Source organism: Cryptomeria japonica, chromosome 3 (assembly GCF_030272615.1).
Source record: "Cryptomeria japonica chromosome 3, Sugi_1.0, whole genome shotgun sequence".
Classification (NCBI taxonomy): domain Eukaryota; kingdom Viridiplantae; phylum Streptophyta; class Pinopsida; order Cupressales; family Cupressaceae; genus Cryptomeria; species Cryptomeria japonica.
The window spans coordinates 466525480-466549013 of NC_081407.1; positions in this window are offsets into that span (position 1 = coordinate 466525480).

A 23534-nucleotide genomic window follows, 5' to 3' on the forward strand; every position below is an offset into this window, starting at 1 on the left:
TTGTTGATTGGATCTGCAAGTGGTTCTCCTTCTGATGTAGCCAACTGATATGCCCCGGACCCGAACACAGCAGTGACAACATATGGGCCCAACCAGTTTGATTCAAACTTGCCCGGATGTTCTCTGTTTGGTTGGTTGCGAGTATTTTCTCGTAGAACAAGATCACCTACCTCAAATGTACGAGGTCTAACTCGGTGATTGTAGCTTCTGCTCATGCGCTGCTGATAGGCTTTGAGATGATTGTATGCAGCTTGTTACTTCTCATCAAGTAACTCTAAGTCCTGAAGACGGGATACTCTGTAGGCTTCGTCATCTATTGGATTGTGCAAGGAAACCCGTAGTGATGGTATCTCAACTTCAATAGGCAAGATAGCTTCTGCACCATAGACCAATGAATAAGGAGTTGCACCTGTAGGGGTTCGAATGCTAGTTTGATATGTCCATAGTGCTGGATTTAGTTGAATATGCCAATCACGACCGGCATCATTGACTGTCTTCTTGAGGATTCTTAATATGTTCTTATTTGATGCTTTGGCCTGACCATTGCCTTGTGGGTAATAGGGGGTGGAAAAACGGTGTTGGATGTGAAATTTCTCACAAAGTTCACGGACATCCTGATTTTTAAAAGGAAGACCGTTATCTGTGATGATGGACATGGGTACACCATACCGGCAGATGATGTAGTTGAGGATAAATGAGGCGATCTTCTTCCCGGTGACTTGGGTAAGTGGAACAGCGTCGATCCACTTTGTGAAATATTCGGTGGCGGTGATAATAAATTTATGGCCATTGGAAGAAGATGGATGAATCTTACCTACAAGGTCAAGACCCCATTGACAAAAAGGCCATGGTGTCGTGATTGGTTGTAGTTCCTGGGCTGGTGCATGTATCAGGTCATCATGAACTTGAATTTCTTGCATTTTCTGACAAAGTAGTAGGAATCCTTTTCCATAGATGGCCAATAGTATCCATTGCGTAGGAGTTTCTTGGCTAGTGACGGACCACTTGAGTGAGTCCCACAAATGCCTTCATGGACTTCTTCCAAAGCCTTTGTGATCTCATCTTGTTCCAGACATCGAAGGAGAGTACCATCAAAACCACGTCGGTATAGGGTTTCAGCAATAATGGTATATTGAGCAGTTTGGCGAATGAAGGTTTTACGTTGGTTATTTGATTGGTTGGGAGGAAGGGTGTGATCGCGGAGGTAGGTGTAGAATTCATTGTACCAGGGGGAGTCAGAACCGACAAGGTGACATATCATCTTGGATTCGGGGATATCATAAGCGGGGATCCAAAGCTGTTCTACCAAGAACTCGTAGTGTATTGAATTCTGTGGAAGATCTAGGAGAGATGCAATGGTAGCCATAGCGTCAGCGGCTCGATTCTGATCTCTTGGTATCTGCTCAAAGGTGATAGTAGTAAATGATGTCTTTAGAGTGTCCACCATTTGCTTATATGGCATGATTTTATCATCCTTGGTCTGATATTCATCAGTTGCTTGTCGAATGACTAGTTGGGAGTCACCATATACTTGTAGTTCTTGTAATTTCCATTGTACGGATAGCCTGAGTCCTATGATCAAGGCCTCATACTCTGCGATGTTGTTGGTACATGGAAATGTGAGCCTGTAAGACTTCAGGATGCTGTCACCTTGGGGTGTGATAAACAGAATGCCTGCCCCCGAGCCGTGCCTAGTGTATGAACCATCAAAATATAGTTTCCATGGTTGTGTTGTTGTGATCATGAATATCTCTTCATCTGGAAAATTGGAAATGAGAGGATGATCGCCTATGAGTGGTGCATCGGCCAACTGATCTGCAATAACTTGACCTTTGATAGCTTTACGATCTACGTACTCAATGTCAAATTCACTTAGGATCATCACCCATTTGGCCAAGCGACCTGTCAATGCTGCTTTACTGAGTAAATACTTGAGTGGATCAATCTTTGCAATGAGTTGTACTTTGTGTGTTAACAAATAGTGCCTCAGTTTAGTGGTTGCTAAGATTACTGCTAAGCAAGCTCACTCAATAGGTGTATAATTGAGTTCATAGCCCACCAGTGTGCGAGAGATATAGTAAACAACACACTCTTTTCCTTCTGCATTATGTTGTGCCAGTAGTACACCCAATGTTGTACTTGTTGCTGAGATATAGAGTAACAATGGTCTACTTGGATCTGGTGGCATCAGCAATGGTGGATTCATGAGATAGTCTTTAAGCGTCTGAAATGCTTGCTGGCATTTGGTATCCCATTGAAAGTGGATGTTCTTATGTAGCAGGTGTGTAAAGGGGTGACACTTATCAGCCAATTGTGCAATGAATCTTCGGATGGATTGAAGTCGCCCTTGTAGTGTCCTTAGCTGACTGATATTCTTTGGAGGTGGCATATCCATGATTGCCTTAACCTTTGCTGGATCGACCTCAATGCCTTTGCTTGAGACAATGTATCCTAGCAGTTTCCCGGAGGTTACTCCAAAGACACATTTCTTTGGATTGAGTCGAACATGGTATTGTTCCAGTCTATCAAAGATTTTATCTAAGATGTGGAGATGCCCTTCTCTGGTGAGTGATTTTGCTAGTAAGTCATCAACATAATCTTCCATCATAGTATGCATCATGTCATGGAAGATGGTGGTCATTACTCTTTGATAGGTTGCTCCTGCATTCTTGAGACCGAAAGGCATCACATTCCAGCAATATGTGCCCCATGGACATGTGAAGGCTGTCTTATGTTGGTCCTCTGGTGCGATCTTTATTTGATTGTATCCTGAAAAGCCATCCATGAGTGAAAGCATGGCATGTCCTGCTGTCAGATCCACTATGATGTTGATATTTGGTAGGGGGAAGTCATCCTTAGGACATGCCTTATTCAGATCTCTGAAGTCAGTACAAATGCGGATGCCCCCTTTTGGTTTGCCGACAGGCACAATATTGGAGATCCATTCTGCATAATCAATTGGTCTAATGAAACCAACATCTAGGAGTTTCTTGAGTTTTGTTTTGACTAGCACTACAATTTGAGGATGCATCTTACGAAGCTTCTGCTTGACAGGTTTGGCTCCTTCTGCTACGGTGAGGTGATGCATGACTAAATCAGGATCAAGCCCAGGCATGTCTGCATACGACCATGCAAAGTTGATCTGACGTTGTTGAAAGAACTCTATAAACTTAGGCTGTTCCTCTGGAGTGAGAAGAGATGCCAGATGTATGAGATGAGGATTTTCAAGAGTTCCCACATTGTATTCTTTGGTTTCCTCGATGAGAATCATTGATCGTTCCTGTTGTGTACTATCAGGGAGAATGTCAAACCCTTCATCCTCAGGTGCCTCAGAGAGGTTTTCACCATTGGATACGCTCTTTCTTTTTACTTTTGTTGGATCAAACAGTGCCACAGTGTGGTTTTCACTGGAAGATCCATGTTTTATTGTTATATTTTTGCAGTTGAAAGGTTTGGCATCCGCCCTGAAGTATGCTACGCTATTAAGTTCTATGGCGAATCCAGCTTTGTGATCCCCGCTTGGTAGGTTATCCCTTAATTCCAAAAAGTCAATGATAGCCTCATCGTTTTGGAAGAAGTCAAGACATGGGGGATTTGGTTGGTTCCATTCGATGAGTTCAGGGTGGATAATGGGCATTACTTCATCGATTAGGTTAAGTGTGTTAGATGTATCAGTGAGGGTTAAGACGTTATGGTGAAGGTCATTGATGGTACTCTCCCTATCAGAATCAGGCATAGGATGAGACGTAGGGTCTGTGGAAGACATTTCCAGTTCAGGAACCCAAGTGGTCTTTATCTATGCTTCTCTGTAGACAGGGATGTCTTTGCGTGGCGGAGGTGGTGATGTGTCTTCCTCATCTGAAGTGTTAAGCTGTACCGAATCAAATTCCCACTCATGTGAGTCGGTCTTTGAGTCACTTTCTAGCATCCGATTGCTATACCATACTGGGATGTCCTTTGAGTTAAACACTGCAGGTGTGATTGGTTGATGTACCTTTGTAGTGATCGGTGTTGCAGGAAGATTGATGGGGATAAAAGAATTTGATACGGGAAGTATCAGTAATATTGACTCAGTGGTTTCTGCTGGAACTGTTGGTGCCATAGATGTTGTTGTGGGTTCTGACACAGTTGCTGCTGCTAATGGTATTATTGATGGGATTACTGGTTCGTTTGGTGGGATGAGTGGCATTGGTGATGGTTGTGTTGGGGTTTTGAGCCTCAGTGGGGCAGTTGGGATGGTGCTTGATGGTGCTTTGATTATGAAAGGTGTCCACTTTGCAGTAGGTGGACAAAATGGTTTGCTGGGTTTTCCTTTGAACTTGAGTTTAGGAAAGATCTCTTTTTCAAAGCCTAGGCCTGTATTACCTTTGGGCTTTAATTCTGGTAGTAGAGGTTCATGTCCTCCTTGTTTGCAATATCCCAAAGCACTCTGACCATCATACCCCATTCGTTGCATAATGAGGAGACCTTTGCCATACTGATCTGTAGGAAGTGTAACTCGCGGTATATCAGTGGTGATGGGATCTTTATAGATCCATTCCGCTAGGTCCTCATCTTGTGTTTCTTCCTCTTGACTCTTTCCAAGAACGAAAGGTGTCAAAGCACATGCTAGTATGTTTAGTGGTTGCTGGAGTACCTGCTGTGGTTTACCATGTGTTCTAGGAGAAATGAGCATTTGTCCCACACAAAAGAGTTGACTCAAGTTGTATTCCCCGGGACCTTCGTCTGCTATTTTCATCTTAAGCTTTTCTTGCTTTGGTATAGTGGTGTTCGAACTGGCAAGAGAGGTTGGACTTATATATGATGTGGAGGAAATGGCTTCTCTATTATTAGGAACAGTAATTTCTAGATACATTGATGGTAGGTAGATGGAATGGCTTGCATGGCATGTATCCAAGGTCTTCCTAACAATAGATTGTAGGGCAGAGGAAGGTCCAGAACCTGACAAATGATGTGCTTTACCACGGGGCCCACTCGGATTGGTAGTACCACAGCTCCTTTGGATGAACACTCCGTGTCGTCATAGGCTTTGATTGTGATCTTCTGACGAGGATCCACTGATTCTACCACATATCCCAATGCTGTGACCAACTGTAGTGTACAAATATTTAGGCCTGCTCCATTATCGATCAAGACTCCCTTGATCCTATGCTGGTAAATAAATCCTTTGATGTGGAGTGAGGCGTTATGCAGTTGCTGGAAGGAAGAGTTGTCACTTTCGGAAAAAGTGAGACAAGGTGATGACTTTAGACTTCCAACCATGGCTTGAAATTGGTCTGTATTCAAATTTGCAGGGACTGACGCCTCTTGGAGTGCTTGATCCAAGATAGTTTTATGAGAGGGCGATAGTCGCAGAAGCTCTAAAATAGATATAAGTGCAGGGGTTTTGTTTAATTGTTCCACAAGATTGTACTGCTTTGGGATGGAGGTGGTGCCTTGTGGAGCTAACTTGATGGTAACTTTGTCGCGACGCGTAACAACATTGCAATTTGAGTTGGGATTTTTGAAGGTTATGGTTGCAACTTGTTCACTGGCATCATACAGATGATTTACAGTGTAATTATACGCAGCCTGCGTATAATCAGTAGTATCAGTGCCTTGCCTGGAAGTGGAAGGACCCCTTTGATCTTGTGATGGAAGTGGATTTTTGAACATCAGATGATCATTATTTGTTGTTTTTGGGTCATGTCCTTCAATTTCAATTTCTCCTCGATCAATAAGATCCTGAATGAGATCTTTCAATCGGTGATAATTACTTGTCTTGTGTCCTCTTCCTTGATGGAATTCACAGTGTTCAGTATCTCTCCACCATGCCGGTTTGACCTGAGGCTCATAGTTTGATAGTTTAGGTAGAGTGACCAAATTTTGAGAAATGACTTGTCGCAATACTATTTCAATGGGTTCCCCTAAGGGAGTGTATGTGCGTTTATGTTTTTGCTAACGAGGTCTTGGTTCATCATGAGATGTGATGCGACCTTGATTAGAAGGAACATTTGTGTTGTTTTGAGGGGGAGGATTTTGTCCTGCAAACTGAACCACAGGTTGTGCGTTTTGGATAGTCCGGGCATCCACAACCCCATCGTTGACGATATTCTTGTTTTTATTCCAGAAACTTGGTTTATCACTATTGAAGCGCGGGCGAGGACCATCTTTTGGTTCATTAAAGATTTTGATGAGTCCTTTCTTGATGAGTGCCCGTTCACATTTTAAACCCTTGGTGATCATATCATTAAAAGAGTCTATGTCTTTGACATCCAGGGGAAATTCAATTTCTTCGTTTAAGTTGGAAATGAATATTTCCACTAGTTCTCGTTCAGGTAACTGAAGAGAACGTCTGCTAGACATTTGGTGCCATCATTGCAGGAATACTGAGAATAGTTCACCTGGTTTTTGTTTGGTGTTGCACAGATCAGCCATGGTAATGTCGCGTTCAATGTTATGAGAGTAATGAGCGAGGAATTTTTGGATAAGTTCCTCAAATGTTCTAATGCCACCTGATAGTTGAGAAAACCATGATGTGGTTGGTCCTCCCAAGCTTTGGGGAAAAAGGCGCATTAGGTAGGTGTCTTCATATGCCACTTCGAGACAAGCGGAATGAAATTCTCTGACATGATCATGAGGATCTCCCTTTCCTCTATATTTTTTGAATTTGGGTGTTTCGAATCCTCGTGGAAAGGGTGGCATATAAAGATTCCTATCAAAAGGATAGGGACAGATGTCATTGAGTAAGAATTGGTTAGTTTTGACACCACTATGAAGTTGTTGGGCGAGATTCTCGACTTGTTGCCGCAACATCTCCATTTCATTTGGAGGAGGAGGTGGTGGGTTACCTCGAGGAATGTTATATCTGATGGGATCTCTACCTCTTTCCTCTTCATGGCGACTTTGTCTTTCTGATGCTTGTCTTAATTGGGCAAGATCAAAGTCTAAGGGGAGTTTGGCTCCTTCTTGAGCGAGTTTTAAGAAGTGAGCATCCGCATTGCTCCTGAGTATTTCGTCAAACAATCTGTTAAAGAGAGGGTTATACTGAGCCCTTTTTATTGTTGCAGGAGTAGGAGTACTTGGGTTTTCGTCATTTGCATTTCCTCCAAGTGCTTCTTGGAATTCATTGAGATTTTCCTCTTCTTCTTCTTCTATTTCTATTTCTCGTTGCCGCGACTGTGATCGGGTTTGAGCCATTTTGTTTATGAGTCTTTGTTGAAATTGCATGAAAATGATGATGAGTTTTTGATGAAATGAGAAATTGATGGTTGGTGAATTGTGTTGCACGTGGATCTCTAGCACTTTTAAGGTAGATGTAACCGAAATTCCTTCTTTGATTTGCTTGCTTGTTTGATAAGTTTGGATGTGATAAGGTGTAGAGAAATCTGAGATGTGTTACAGATTGAACTACCTAGTAATGAGAGGATTCACTCATGAACTAGTTTTAACCTGCATAGATGTGTCTCTTAGGATGAGCTTATCCTAGATGTAGAAACAATCTAAAAAAGTGATGTGATGTTTTTGATTTCAAGCAATATCTAAAAGCGAACTTGGGACAAGAACCTCTTAATGTTTTGAGAGTTGGGATGGATTGATGATGAAGTGATGATGTATGAAAAAGATGATGGATGAAAATGTTTTCAATTTCAATAAAAACTTTGTGTTTCAAATGGGACAAACTCTATCTCTTCCCTTTCAGGTGTTGATGGTATTTCTTGAGCTGTGTTGTAGGTGATACAGACGTTTGGGAAGAAGTTGGGATTAATCTTACCTCCTTGATTTTTGTGATAACTCAGAGCTCTATATTGCATAAAATCTCTGCGGTTCAATGATTCTGAATCAAATTCGTTTGTTTTGCCTTGAAGGTAGAGACGCATACGATGTAGAAAGACTCTATGTGAGACAAAGATTTGTCTATTAATATAGAAGAATTTCCTCTTTTTGATCAAAGCCTTTGAGCTCAATGGTCTTCTTTTCAAGTTGATATTCTGATGACGCTTCTTCTTTCGCAAAATGTGAAGAATGGTCATAAAGATTTTAATTTTTTTTGTTGTTTGTACTTTGTTTTTGATGTGTTTGTTTGTTTTGACAAATGTTTGGTTGGATGAATACTTTGTTTTTGGGAAGTGATTTTCTGATTTTTCTTTGACAAGAAAACAAAGCAAGCACACAAACACAAGAATGTTGCCTCAAAGGCACAAATGAGTATGGGTCTAGATCAACCCAATTCTTTGGACTTGTATATGACCCTTCCTTTAGATGTATTTTAAGGTGTATTTCCAAAGCCTAAAGTCGGCTCAATTTGCACTTGGTCTTTAAAACGAACACACTTCAAACACTTTTTATCCCTAAGGTCAAATGGCCAGTTGTGATAAATTTAGCCCACATCTTGATATTTCTTCGACTTTGGTACTACATACCTTATGAATCCCGCTGTGGCAGGTAAGGATGTGATATACTAAGTCTTGCACGAGCATAACAAATAGATGATCCCTATGATGGGGGAGTCACCACTTTTATCAAGCCACAAGTGACTTTTCAAAAAGCTATGTTTCTACTCAAGGAAATATGTATGGTGAGTATCTTGGGAGCAAAACCATCTATGCTCTTGCACTAAATTATATCGCAAATATTCTCAATCAATAGAACAGGTGGGCTACTACCTAAAGGTGTTTAGTCATGTTTGATATTTTTGGACATAAGTTCATTCTGCAGTGACTCACTTAAGAGCCTTGTAACTGGTGGTGGGGCCCATTTGTCCTTTCGGCCAGTTACACTGTAGGAACAACTATACCCAAGGCTACAGCTTTTGCTCTCACCTGATTTCTATAGCGGCTCGAAGGATTTACCGCTCGAGGTCGTTCCCAAGAGTATCGATCCCTTGGCAGACCTCTCTTAAAAAGATAAAATTTTGAGTGTTACTAACACTTTTCTCTTGCACCTAGGACCACGAGAGCCAAGGGAGAGGATAGTGTGTGTTAGAGGTAGGACCACTCGACTGACCTTTGTGCACAAGTGTGCCAAACACGTAAAACACTTGTTCTTTTTAATCCATCATGTCAAAAATGTGGTCTAACTATTTGGAGATGTTGCTCCAACAGCCATGGTATTCTTTTTAACTTCAAAGGCAATGTGTTTTGTAATCTAGAATTTTGAAAATCCTGGTCAACTTAATGAAAAACACGTTTTGCTTGAAGTAAAATTTGTTTGCAAAAATCAAAAACAAGTGGTTTGTTCTTTTTACTTGCCCAAAAATTGAAGTGTGGATTGTGATTTTTAAGTTTGATGCAAGAAAGAAAATTTGTTTGTTGATTTTAAGCACCAAAAGACAAATGATCCTAACTAGAAAGCAACAGAATTTTGTGTTTTTCAAGTTTTTAAGCACCAAAAGACAAGTTTGTGATTTGTATGGTGAGTTTTTAACCTGCACAAATAAAAACATGTTAGTAAAATCGATGTTCAAGGGGGGCTTCCACAAGCCTAAGAATTTCCATTTTTGTGGTTACAAGGTGATTTGGACGGCACTCTGTTACAATAGCGCTAGTATGTGTTTAAGCAAAGGCGCTACTTAACACAAAAGCACTTAAAGAAGGGGAGAGACAGAGAGGCAAAAGCGCTAGAAGAACTACCAAAGCGCTAAAACAGTTGCAAAAGTGCTGAAATTTGGTCAATAGCGCTATTGTAAGAACAATAGCGCTAAAAGCATAAACGACGGTAGCGCTGGAACGTGTTCAATAGTGCTAAAGCGCAACCTGTGTGACACTTTCAACAATCAAACATGTTAGTTAAAAAAAAAATAATATGTTTTTGGTGCTTCGATTCACGTTGGGTTCACCAAATGATGCCTTCCTAAATGGCACAAGATTAGTAAATGATAAATAACACAAAAGACACGAAACCGTTAGTGTTAGTCAATCAAAAACTAATCTAAAAAGGCATACCAAGAGAGACACTAAAAACATGCAAGCATATTTAACTATCAAAGCAAACATGATGAGGCATCTCCAAATACCTCCTAACATGCTCTTAGTTTCTTTCTCCCTTGTTCCTCTCCTCTCCAAGTTCCAAAATAGTGTAGCTCTCAGCAGCTTTTTGCACTATGGATGCTTATGGAGGATTGAGGTTGTCGTATAGCTCCAAATGTGAAATGAAAAGCTAATACTAAACTATTGATACTAAAATGATTTATTTTATCCAAGATGACAATACATGAGTTAATTATGCTAAAATGCTCTCTAAAAATGTCTATAGCTTAAATGCATACAAGTTTTCAGGATCTGGATTATGAAGAAATGGGCTCTATTTATAGGAAAAATGGAGCAATGGATGGTTGAGATTGAGCAATCTCAACAAGGGTCAGGATTGAATGATTTCAAATCCATGTGAGGGCTTTCAACCCAATCCCAGGATGACAAGTGTCAATGTGAGATAGGTTGAGAGGGGAGGGAATAAGCATTAAATGCCTGATATGACCTTGGGATTTTTGAGTCAAGGTTGGTTGAATGAATAAAATGTTTATTCAAAGAATAAAACTTTTATCCAATGGACAAACTCTTGTGCAAATGTGAAATGGATGAATATGGTCAAAACAATAAATGTTTGGGGGGACAAGTTTGAAATAACCATAAATGGTTATGTAAGAGCCATAAATGGTCATGTAAGAGCCATTAGTGGTCTTGGAAGACTTTGGGGGTTAATTTGTTGAACACACAAAGCATTAAATGATTTTCAAAGACTTTGGAGTCTTTGAGAAGTGACTCCATTTTGCTTAGGAATGTGACAATAATTAGGGGATGGATTAAGCTAATTAGGAAGGGGTTAGAAGAATCTAGAAGGGGATTAGATTTTGCAAGTGGATTTGGTGGGTGAAGGAAAATAGGATTTTATTAAAATAAAAATTCATTTATTTCAATAAATGTGTGCAAGTTGCATTTGTAGGAAAATGCAAGTGGGGTGGGGATAATGATTTAAATAAATGTTTTATTTAATTTATTTAAAAGAGGAATAGGGGGATTTAATTAAATAAATAGATTTTATTTATTTAATTGATTGGAGTTTGATTTAATGAATTAATTAAAATAAATTGAATAATTTATTTAATTAATAGAAGAATGTTTGGGGATGAATTAATTAAATATTATTTTAATTAACTGATGGCTAGTGGATTTTTAATCAAATAAATAGCGAATATTTATTTAATTAAGCTGGACAGATTTGTGTGACTACACATACGTCTTGGTATGATTTTTTAAATAAGACACCAGAATTCATAAAAAAATATCTTTAGAATCTATATTAATCAATAAAAGATGTTTCTAATTCAATGTATGTACCAAACCCTATTACCAACAATATAACAACCCTAGCCTTCAAATTGGACTAGTTAATTTTCTCCAATCAAACAAACATGTAATCACTCTATAAACTAGGTACATTAAGCACACATCGAATTATAAAATAACTAACTGTGATACATCAATATGTGAAAGTTTAATGACCTAGATATTAGGACTGTAAAATACTATATCGTATCCTAATTCCTAAAATAACCCTTTTTGTGTGATGTGTGAAGTACAATACATATCTGAAGCAACACATGAATGACTCAAGTGCAGTTGAATGCTAGGAAATAAAGTAGAAAACAATGCAAAATTAGGTAATAAAATAGGTGACAATAAACCATGAACAACTTGAAATAATCTATAATTAATGATCTATGTGATCCATCAACCTGTGACTATGAAACGTAATCTACAAACAGTAAACTTGTGGAACATTAAGAATAAGAAGAAACTTGTTAGTAGATCTATCATTTCTTGTCAATCAATCATCAAAGAACTTGTGATCTACCATGCACCATGTATGTCGTATACCATATCTATATACAAACATTTTGTATCAAGTAAACTACATTTATTGATTCATTGAACTTGTTTTGCTTGGATCCAAACACCATGGAAACATAACCATTAATCCTAATAACTTGTGAACCATGGAGTGCAAACTAAATGGAATCATGTCCAAAATTTTGGTTAAAACGATCTAGGGAAAATAGTGGGATTCCAATTATCCATCTGAAAACACCATCATTGAAACTTCCATGTTCAATATACAGAAAAAACTCTGTTTTTTTAACCATTTTACTCATCAATATAATTTTTTGCTAAATAAAAGTTGGATTTATATTAAAAGAGCTAAATATTACAAAACCATTTCAGCACAGTTTATATCCCTATCATTTATCACTATTTATTTTTGACAGATTGTTGCCTTTTTCCAGTGGCAGTGTTGTAGTATTGATTAATGTGCTACATCATAATGTGATCAACTTAAAAGTACTAAATTTTACCTAATATTTCTTTTAAATTGAGGGGTGAATTAGCTATATCCTCTAAACCAAGCATTATTTTATCATATTTATTGTCAGCATTCCTTCAATACTTGTTTGTGAATATTTAGGGTGACATGATTAGCATCCTCCCCTTTGTACAAAATTATTGATTACATGAAATGGATTTTTTATGTCATTTTGCAATATACCATGGTTGTATATGTTTATACGTAAAGTTATGAATCCAAATTTGTCAAATAGATGTTACATAGATAACTGTCTTTCCTTCTTGCTATCTATTACAGACAATGGAAAAGTTTCCATTGTCCTTTAATTCTCATATACATTACTTGAACTCAGTCTATGTGTCTTTATGGTCGAAATCATGGAATTTCAGCAATTTAATTCTTAGTATATAGCAATAGCCTATTAGAAAGCTCACTCTAGCAAAGACAAATTTAAAAGAATTCATAAAATAGGAGTTGTCAATGACATATACTGACGCTTGAGTTTTATGTTTCTTTTGTTATAGGCTCCTTTGATGTAAGGGATAAAGAGGATCGATGGATATGAAGATGGGTTAAGAAGGGGGATATGATTATCCTCCCAAGAGGAATCTATCATCGATTTACCCTTGACACAAACAACTACATTAATATAAATGATCTTTTATCTCAAGGACACTCACTATAAATCATTTCTTATATGAACTAGAGGATATTATTATTGTTTCTTTGACTTTTATCGCAGATCCTGAGGCTTTTCTAAGCTGAGCCAGTCTGGACAACATACAATCGTCCTTGTGAGGAGAATCCTACTAGGTAAGAACCCTAATACTTGTAAGACCAAGATGAGAATTTCAATTTGATTGTTTTCAAGAAAACCTAAACATTCTAGTTTTACATATAAAAATGACATATTTTTGTGATGGCATGTTCCAATATGTATTTTCTTTTGATAGATTGGTTGTAGGTTCTAGAGAGGACCCACTTCCAAACAGATAAAGTTGCTATAAATAGGCTATTGGTGAAGAATAACTAAATAAAATCAATGAAAAACCACATCAACAATAACTAACACAGTCAGAAACATTAATCTAAAGATTCTTTTTAGCCCTCACCTTTCTTGACAACTTATTTATCTTTTGACAGCACCAAACTACTTGAGAAGGATCTTCTTACTCAAAGAAAATATGTGATAAAAAACAATTGTCCAATCACTCGCATCAACATCAACCATGCCAAAATTTGATGTTGCAAGATCCAAGATGGATATTGCATAACATAGAGAAGCCATCATTTAAAGGAAACAGGAACCCAGTGAAGACATTAAGAGGGCATGAAGGTACAAACAAGGGCCATTGAGTAGAAGGCAAAGGAAAAATCTTGGAAACAAGAGGAGGAGCACTTGGAGAAGAAGGTAGGAAAAATAGCAGTTCGGCCAATAGAGAAGTTGAACTCTAAGGGCAAACTACCAGAGATAGCAAGAAACTCTCTAGCCAAAGTAGGGGAGACAAAACCAACAATCTATGCTTAAGGAGGAGCTCTAGACCCCAAATATGAAGAAAGAAACAGAGCTAAAGTAAGTGAATTGGATAACAACAAGAATGTAAAGTGCACCCCTGATTTGCTAACCAATTTTTTTTCCATTTTTTCATGATTTAGTTTTCCGACATTATAACAAACACTTGACATGTAAATTACTCAAATAGTACGCTCTACAAAATTCTGCAGCCAACCCTTTTTTCCAAAATACAAACAATAGGCATTACATTAAATAGTTTGCTTGCAATTCAGATCACAGTGTTTCTGATTTGAAACAAGTTTATTGATGTCTAAGTTCTAATGATATTGCATGTACTAAATTCGAGATTGTAAACCCAAATATCATTCATGGATAAAAACTGTTAGGAAATATATTATTAGTGTGAATTTTGTTACAATGGTTATGAGTTGTTTTAAACAACTGATTAATTCTAGAGTCAGGTAAAACTACATGGAGAAATTTGTCAACCTTTCCTTCATTTAAACCAAGTAGTAAACCTATATGTATATGTATATGTATATGTATATGTATATGTATATGTATATGTATATGTATATGGATATGGATATGTATTTTGAAAATTACTCCCTTAATTTAAAAATTATTAACAATCAAATGGTTGTACTTAAATCAGTTGAGCATAATTACTGAGGGTGATGATATGTTTCTTGATTATACCATCCACAAAATACTCAAAATTCAATGAAAATCTTTAATGAATACACAAAACTATATACATATGCAAGCACACTATGGTTGAGATGGTCCAACTCCCTAGTCTCACTCTAGGACTAAGCTCATGCCATATCTAAATGAAAGACATCTCAAATACATCATCGGTGGAAAGCTGCAAAATGCCATTTTCATACATAAGCAAGACATACACAATTGGGCACAATCACCAAGAGAATGGTAAAAAGTGTGTCTGAGATCATTGTCCTAATTGTGGTGTGGTCACAAAGAGATCACCATAAATTCGTCAACCTTTCCTTCATTTAAACCAAGTAAACCTTTATGTTGCATATACATAAAGGTTTACTTGGTTTAAATGAAGGAAAGGTTGACAAATTTACAGTGATCTCTTCGTGACCACACCACAATTAGGATAATGATCTCAAACACACTTTTTACCATTCTCTTGGTGATTGTGCCCAATTGTGTATGTCTTGCTTATGTATGAAAATGGCATTTTGCAACTTTCCACCGATGATGTATTTGAGATGTCTTTCATTTAGATATGGCATGAGCTTAGTCCTAGAGTGAGACTAGGGAGTTGGACCATCTCAACCATGGTGTGCCTAACAATATTAGCTTGAAACCATGCACCTCATATTAGCCTCAAACCTATGCCCCCTACTAGTAGGTGGTGGGGATAAAATATCATTCATTGTACATATCAATGACTAGACAATAATAAAAAAAACTTGATAAAAATATTATCATCATCGGAATTACGACGAATAACAAGCTTTCCACCGACAATGAAATTGGCGGACATACAGCGTTCTCGTCGGTGAAATATTCGGGAGTCGTCGCACTTCCAACTCAAACCACACAAACATCTGTCAAGGATGTTGTACGTGCGACGATACTTCGTAGTCGGATGGTCGTCGATGCCTCTAAATGGACCGATGACACAAGCGTCGGACAAACAACATCACCGTCGGTGCGAAGTTCCAAATTGTCATCAACTTTGCGACAAAATTCAATGAAGCATCCGACAGGGATGCTGCATGTCCAACGACTTTTTTGACTGGAAGAGCGATCATGCCCACCGTCGACAGAGTCCATGGGATTCTCATAGGGCATCGTCGACAAATTTGACGACAAGTTTTCGACAACTACTTTTGTCGGAACTCCAATGAAAATTAGTCGCAATTCTGACAATCGACCGTCAAAAATTAGCTCTGAATGTACTAGTGACATGTACAGAACAGTGAATATGTTATAAAATACAAAAAAAAAAATGGAGTTGACACACTTTCAAATAGAAACAAAAAATATATTTATTTTTTAAATATTTGATGGGCAATCTTTTAAGAGAGGTCACAAGTTCAAATCCCACAAGGGGGTAAGTTATGTATGTCTTGCTTGTAGTGCAGTTAGGTACCTCTCGCAAGGAGTACGAGGTAGTCCCATAGGGCTCTAACCCATTTGTAGACCCATACATAGATGGGTGGCATCGTGGACTTTAAAAGACCCTTTCCTTTTACTCCAAGTAGCTTAAATACACTTACCTATCTATTCAAATAGGAAGGAAAGATGAAATAGAAGCAACCACATGTAATATAGTTGTAGCTCAAACAGGAAGAGAAACCACCTAACTTTAGTTTTAAGCACTCTGCTCTTTATAAAATCACATTCTCCTAATAAAAAACTTTAATGTTTAAACATTACACATGCTTAAAGAAGGTAGTTTTTGCATATGTCCCACTTGCTAATTTGATTTTTAAACTTGTTTATTGTTTCATTTGTCTTTTGTTTTCACTATTTAGAAGTTGCAGCTGCTAATTATAGTATTGCTATCATACTTATCTAAAACTGTAGTGAACATAGTTGGAAGCAAGTAAATTGATCTATGATCTACATAAATTTAGTGTTTCGTTCCTATCTAAATTATTAAGTGTAGTTTCATGTATTTCTAATAGCTACGAATAATTGGCGAACATCTTAATACTCAATACGTCTAACACTTTGGAAAATATTGTTGATATACCCACGTCATCTTTTTGTTTTTTATAACCACATTGATATTGCAATTTTGTTCTCAGACATTACCCTCAAGCAATCAAATCGTATGAGAGACATATTGACTGACTTTAAAAAATTGACATAATTCTAGCACTATATGCTAAAACTATGGGTCAAATATTTTTAGTCTAAAAAATTATTATAATTTTAAATTTTGAAAATCTTGTTTATGTGGAACAACAAAGCTCGAGTGTAAAATGGCATGTTTATGTGAACCATAACCATGCTACTTTCAATAATTACTATATTAGTAGAAACATTATTATCATAGCAACCACTAGATCTAACAATTTTCTCTATCTACATTTATTATCATTTCAATATTTACTTCATTTTGCATCTAAGTGTAGGTTTAGTATCACAATACCTACTTTATCGTGTTAGGGTTAGAGAAGTATTACAAGCTATTCTATAGCTACTATTTTCATTCATATAGACAAATGATTTTGAAACAATATGGACAATTTATTTTCCAAGTAAATTGATTCATGGTACAAATTAAGGGATCTATTCTATGTTTTATGAGCACAATCAATAGGCAACTTCCAATATAAAGTGAGGATGCTATGATAAATATCCAGACTTCGGTATAGTTTCCCAAAATGTGTGAGTGGCTATTGTAATACAATATATGAAAGAACGTGTCTTGAACTCAAATTCACATCAAAATCAAGTTCATTATGAAAGAAAGATAAAAATTACAATGAATTTTAATGGAAACCTCTATTCTTATTTGGGAATTTGAAATAGCTCACCTTCACTAATATGTTATGATAACTTGTTGATCATTGCTTTTCTTCCTGGTCTTCCCTAAGTCGATGTATATAAACAACAAGGGAGCTAATGGCGGTTCACAAAGAAGTGATTAGGGTACCCAATTTTACCATGTATTTTCCAATTTAAACACCATGTTCCTATTAGCCCTAATCTCAACACATAAATATGCACGTGGAAACTTTAGACTTTATGAATTGCGTAAACACAATGTCATTCCAAACCCTCATTGTGCCAAGCTCGCTTGCCGAAAGTTTGATTATTATTTATTATTTATTAAATACACAAATGTAGTAAGCTCTCCTACTAGAAGTTTATTTTTTGCTCATTTTACTGAGAAAAAACTAAGGCCTTTGTTCAATTATTTACGAAATTTATGCTTCCTACTGTCTTTTATATATAAGATAATGTTAACTATTAAGTACTGTGCATATAGATTAGGAACTCACGTGAGACTTTTACGGCAAGTGTGAGACACTCACAACGGCCTTTACCAGCAAGCATGAGACACTCATGGTGAACGTAGCCCATGTAAAAACAAGCAAGGTCTAGCATGGAATATGACTCAACAGATGATATCATGATATATTGACCCACTCGATGACGAGATGGCGGAAGCACTCGCAAACATAGATCTAAATTCAAGATTTCTTCAAAATATAAGTATTGTAAGTCAACTTTAGTGTTTTTACATGTGGACATAGAGACAAGCATCTACAGTGTTTGATGGGTTTCCTCAAGATCTAGGGACTTTGAATGAGATGATGATGTAGACATTTAAATTTTATTAATCTAATTGATTGAATTTAGCTATCTTGAATGTTTTTAAATTAAATAATTATGCATTATTTAATTAAATAATGTTCCCTCCTAACTAATTAATTGTATTAATTATGTTATAGTCCCCTTTTAATTAATTACTTATTTTATATTAAAAAGTGGTGATAACTAGAGCGCCGACCCTTTGCATAGTCCATGACTATCAACAAACCAAAAATACAAAACTCATGGGAGAAAGCTCCCATACTACTAGGTCATACAAGAAAACACACAAGCCTATAAGACAAAAAAAATAAACCAGCCCAACTCAAGGAGGGGTAGAGACACCCACGCCTTGATATGGAGGGAATTGAGCAAGGAGGGAGGACCTCCCCTTCCACCTACAGTGAACCACAGTCCAAGAGATACAATCATTAGGACAATCAAAAGAGAGGTCAAGTGGGAGTGACTCTGCAAGGTTGTAATCAAGAGCAATGACAAAGTTTTGCTATAGAACTACGACAGGTTGCAATGAAACTACGACATGCTATTGCAGAGGAACAACATCAGGAGTAGAGATGGTAGAAGTATCAAGAGAAGAGATGGTAATAGTACCGACATTAGGAGCATGTTTGGAAGGAGTGGAACCAGGTTGTAAATTAGGAGTAACAGAAGCATCAACATTATCATTATCGGCAATGATCGACTCGTCATTCGAGTCAGTAGCATAGATAGTCGAGTGATCCAAAGTGGTGTCATTTCACCAAGTAGCCACACCCTTGTGACCTAAGAGGGAGAAATCTGATGCCAAGTTACTTGTAGAAAACCATTTCCTATAGTGGAAGGGGAGGCCCTCAAAATCTAGCAGTTGAGTCCAAGGCTTATCCCCAACCATAAGGACCACATCCCTAGGGAGGGGCGAGGAGATGTCAATGTCCACCAAGATAAGAGAAAAGGTGGAGTGACCCATGGAGGACGTGACATCATCCACCATCAATAAATGACCAAAATAGTTGTTGATGTCCTCATAACAAGAGTGCTCCTAAAAATGAAGAGGAAGATTCGAGAGACAAACCCAAATTGGATGCACATTGAGTAGTTCAGTAAGGAGATTGAAAGAAGTTGTTTAGGGCTTAATAGAGAGGGAGTGAACTCCCCAAGCCCACATTTTCCCCAAGATTATGTCATGCTCAGATGAAGTGAAGGAAGCAATGAAAACCCCTTTATCATAGGGAAAGAGCTCAATATTATGAGCAACTAGAGGTTTCCATGAGTTACTCACTTTGTAGTGAAGATCAAGTAAAGAAGGCCAAAGGCCAGAGAATCTGCAGACCAGAGCATACTATTAGTAGAACTCAATGTTGTCCAAAACATCTTGTCCATAGACCACCATAGGAGAGGACTTGGCATAGGGAAGAGGATGAATCCCCTTGGAAGGCTGGGCAACAAAAATGGTCACACGAGCAAAGCTATGCTTCCCAGCAAAGGAAGGTCTAGCATTAGCACCTGTAGGAAGGTTATCAACAACATCACCAATCTGAGGAGAGTTCCCATGAACTTGAGCATTACCAGTGTCAAGGGCATCCACCCCCAATCCTGAAGCAAAGACACCAATCGTGGGGGGACCAACATGATCACCCAGCGAAGAGGACGTGGGGGTAGATAGAACATTCACATCCATGTTGATAGAAGGGCCTCCACCACCTGTAGAACATTGTATAGAAGGAGGAGGAACTACGATGAAAGAGACATTAGCACCAATAAGGGGGTGTGGGGGGAACAACCCAGCAAAATCCACACCTAGAGAAGCTTACAGAGACCCAGTTAAAGCCCCGCATATCAAAGACTTCCCAAGACCAGATGCAAAGGTCGTATGTGTAGGGATAGAAGTTGTTAGAGCTGAAGTCGCATACGCGAGAACCGAAGCCATTAGAGCCATTTCAAAAGTTATAAATTTAATTAATTACTTGTTGATCATAAATCATTTAATTAATTAAATGAGTTCTCCCTTTTTCTATTAAATAAATCAAATACATGATTTGATTATTTAATTCACTTTTGTCCTTTTCCTCAATTATAGAATTAATTAATTTAATTAATTAATCTCATTGCCCCACGTCTCCTACCCTAAACCTTCGTCTAACCCTTTTCCTAGCCTAACCCATGGATTCTAACCAACCCTATCCACTTGACCAACCTTACCCCTTTTCTATACCCCCGCCCCCCCCCCCCCCACACCCGCCTCACATGTGTGCACATTCCCTATTTTTTAATATTTGGAAAAGATCTTTTATTTGGGTGGTTATTCCCCAAATAGCATTCCTCTCCAAGACATGTGTTCTCTTGAGGACACTTCTCTTTCTTGGTTGAGCCACAAGTGTGGAATCTCCTTCCACATGGCACCTTGAGGATTGCCACTTGTCCTCTTTGCCTCATTTCTCAAGCCCTTCCTCTCTTCTCCATGTCCTATTTAATCCCTCCATTTTCTATGCATTGGATCTATGTTGACTTGAATTTCATCCTCGGAATGCTACCTACAACAAGTTAGTTTCACAAAATACCAATGGAAATGCTACAGGAAATCCAAACTCAACCAATGAAACTACATGAAATACATATGAAATAAAAATATTGATATTACCTTCATGGTTTATGTCTCATTGTGTCCTAACTCCACTATTCTTGGTTGCAGATGGTGTGCTCTCAGACAAGCACTGATAGCTTCCAAGATGGCATATGAAGAATGGACTGATAACTGATAGTTCACAGATGCTATGATATGCAATACTATATGATTATGCTAAAATGCTATTTGCTATTTGCTATTTGCTTCAATATTAAAACTCACGGATGCATAAGTTTTACAAATGATTTGTCTTTGAAAACAACTTGAAGACTAACTCTCTCTTAACTGAAGCTCTTGATTTTATAGACCTTGAGAGGATGAGATGATGTGGCCCAGATCAACGGTTATGATCAGATCTACAGATTTGGATGGTTGTGAGCAAAGGTGAAGGTTGATAGAAATGGGGAAGAAGAAGACAAATGTCACTCATCTCACCTTGACTGGGTTGCTGACTGAGAGAATCTAGGGATGGTTGGAGAATATCTAGGCATGATAGGACAAGTGGACTCAAGTCCTTCCTAAGATGTAGGGGGTGTTGGAGAGAATATAGAAGGAGGTTATGAAATATGTGTACATACACAATATTCATTAAATTTGGAGGTTGAAGATAAATGATGAATTAATATTTAAGAAATATTAATTTCCTTAGCCACATGATGGATGAGTTGGCAAAGGGAAGATGAAGTGGAGATGGAGGGTGAGTTGGATAAGAAAGATTAAATAATTTAAAAAATTATTTAATATTTTGAGACTATAGGATAGGAGAATAACCATTAGATATTAAATATTTAATTGATTGAAGGAGATAATTAAATATTTAATATTTAATTAACTTGATTTGAAGGATAATTAAATATTAGATATTTAATTAATTAGAGGAATAGGATAGATGAATTAATTAATAAAATATTTCAATTAAATTAATTAATAGAAAGACACGAAATAAATTAAATTAATTAATCTTTTCATATTAACTATTTAATAGAAGAATAATTATTAAATAAATATATATAATATTTATTTAATCGCTCATAGCCATTTTTATGTGTATACAGGATCCACTTTCATACAACCATACTGTCATATGCCAAAATACCAACTCATCTTTTACATAATCCAATCATTTGCAACATCAATCCAGCCATTTGCATTCATTTTAATTTAGCTTGCACAATCATTATCATGGAGCACATCTAGCACCCTTGGAAGCACCAAATCAAGCACACATCAAATGGAAGGACAATCAAATCACAGATTTCAGAGAGAGTTTGTTAATTTTATTATTATCATTTGCTTTCTTGATTTCCTTTTAGCGTCCTTATCTTGATTGTTTGATTAATTTGTGTTTGCTAGGTTGTTTGCTATTTCAATCTATTTATATTTTTACTCACACATTTCTGGCACACCCGGTGGGACCCACTTCACAGGTCATATCTCATGTTTCTTGTTGTTTAAGTCTGTTTTTCATAGATTTTGAGCACTTTTAGACAAAAACACAAGAATATAGGTGGATTTACGCCTCAAAAAAAGTCGACAGCTCAATTCCAAGAAACGACGGGCTTGTTGGTTGAAATAGCGGGATCAACAAGAGAAATAGTGGGAACGTGTTCCCGCAATCGTATGGAAGGTTTAAATTTCTCATTTCGCTCTTGGGTTTTATATTTAATTTTGTCATTTCACAGTAAAATAGCAAGATTGCTGCCTAAAATAGTGGGATTGCATAGAGAAATGGCGGGATCGCACTTTTGTCTATGTTTTTGTCATTTTGTTTAATTTAATAGTTTAATTTTTACTGGAGCAGGGTAGCGAGATTGATAGGTAGAATGGCACCATTGAAGAGGGGTGCATTTGCAAACACCTTTTGTTTTAAAATTTATCACGTGTCTTCTCTTAGTTAAAAAACAATTCAATTTCGTAAGGAAAATGAACCCTTGTCTAAGTTCATGGTTGGCACATTTGTGTGTGTGAGCGGACCTATTGTTAACACACACTCTCCTCTCCACTGGCTCTCATGGTCCTAAGTGCAAGAGAAAAGTGTTAGCAACACTCAAGTTTTCTTTTATAGGTAGAGAGTCTGCCTCTTGAGTAGCCAATAAGGTTGGGTGAGAGGGAACAACCCAATCAATACGTTCTTTATGTCTGTTATATAAATATTTGTGGTTTTGGCGAAATGCACTTAATCAACTGGTGCCACTGTGTTATACCAACAGTTTCCCTTTGTATCTACACGCAAATACCTTTGTGGTCTTGATGAAAGTCTAAATCTTCTGGTGCTTGTGTGGCAGATGAGTAAAGCCCTGTGTTCTACAGGATGGGATATCTCTTAAATGAGCTAGTTGTCGCATGTATAGCCACCAAATTTACCCTGAAAGTTCCTCCACTATGAACCATTTTTTTTAGCAACCCAAAACCTTTTAATTGCTAGCATAGGAGGTTGGACCTCTGAAGCCACCCCAATTTATATTTTTCATAGTTCAGACAGATGTCCCCTGATTCATAAGATCTTCAGATCTTCGGGGTATGAGATGTTGGTGTGCCCAAGAAGTGTGTGTCGTGGTGGGGGAGCCAACACCATTGAAATCTCTATCTATCTTTTATGCTTCAGTATTTGGAGAAATCCAAGTGTAGATCTAGCAAGTAGTATCTTATGACCAACCTAAGAAGTACATGACTGTAAGTGTGTTTTTCATACTTGTGTGTTTGTTATGTTTGGTGTGACAAAGTTTTTTGCCAAAAGTCAATTCTAAAAGTTGTCCAAAATTAGCA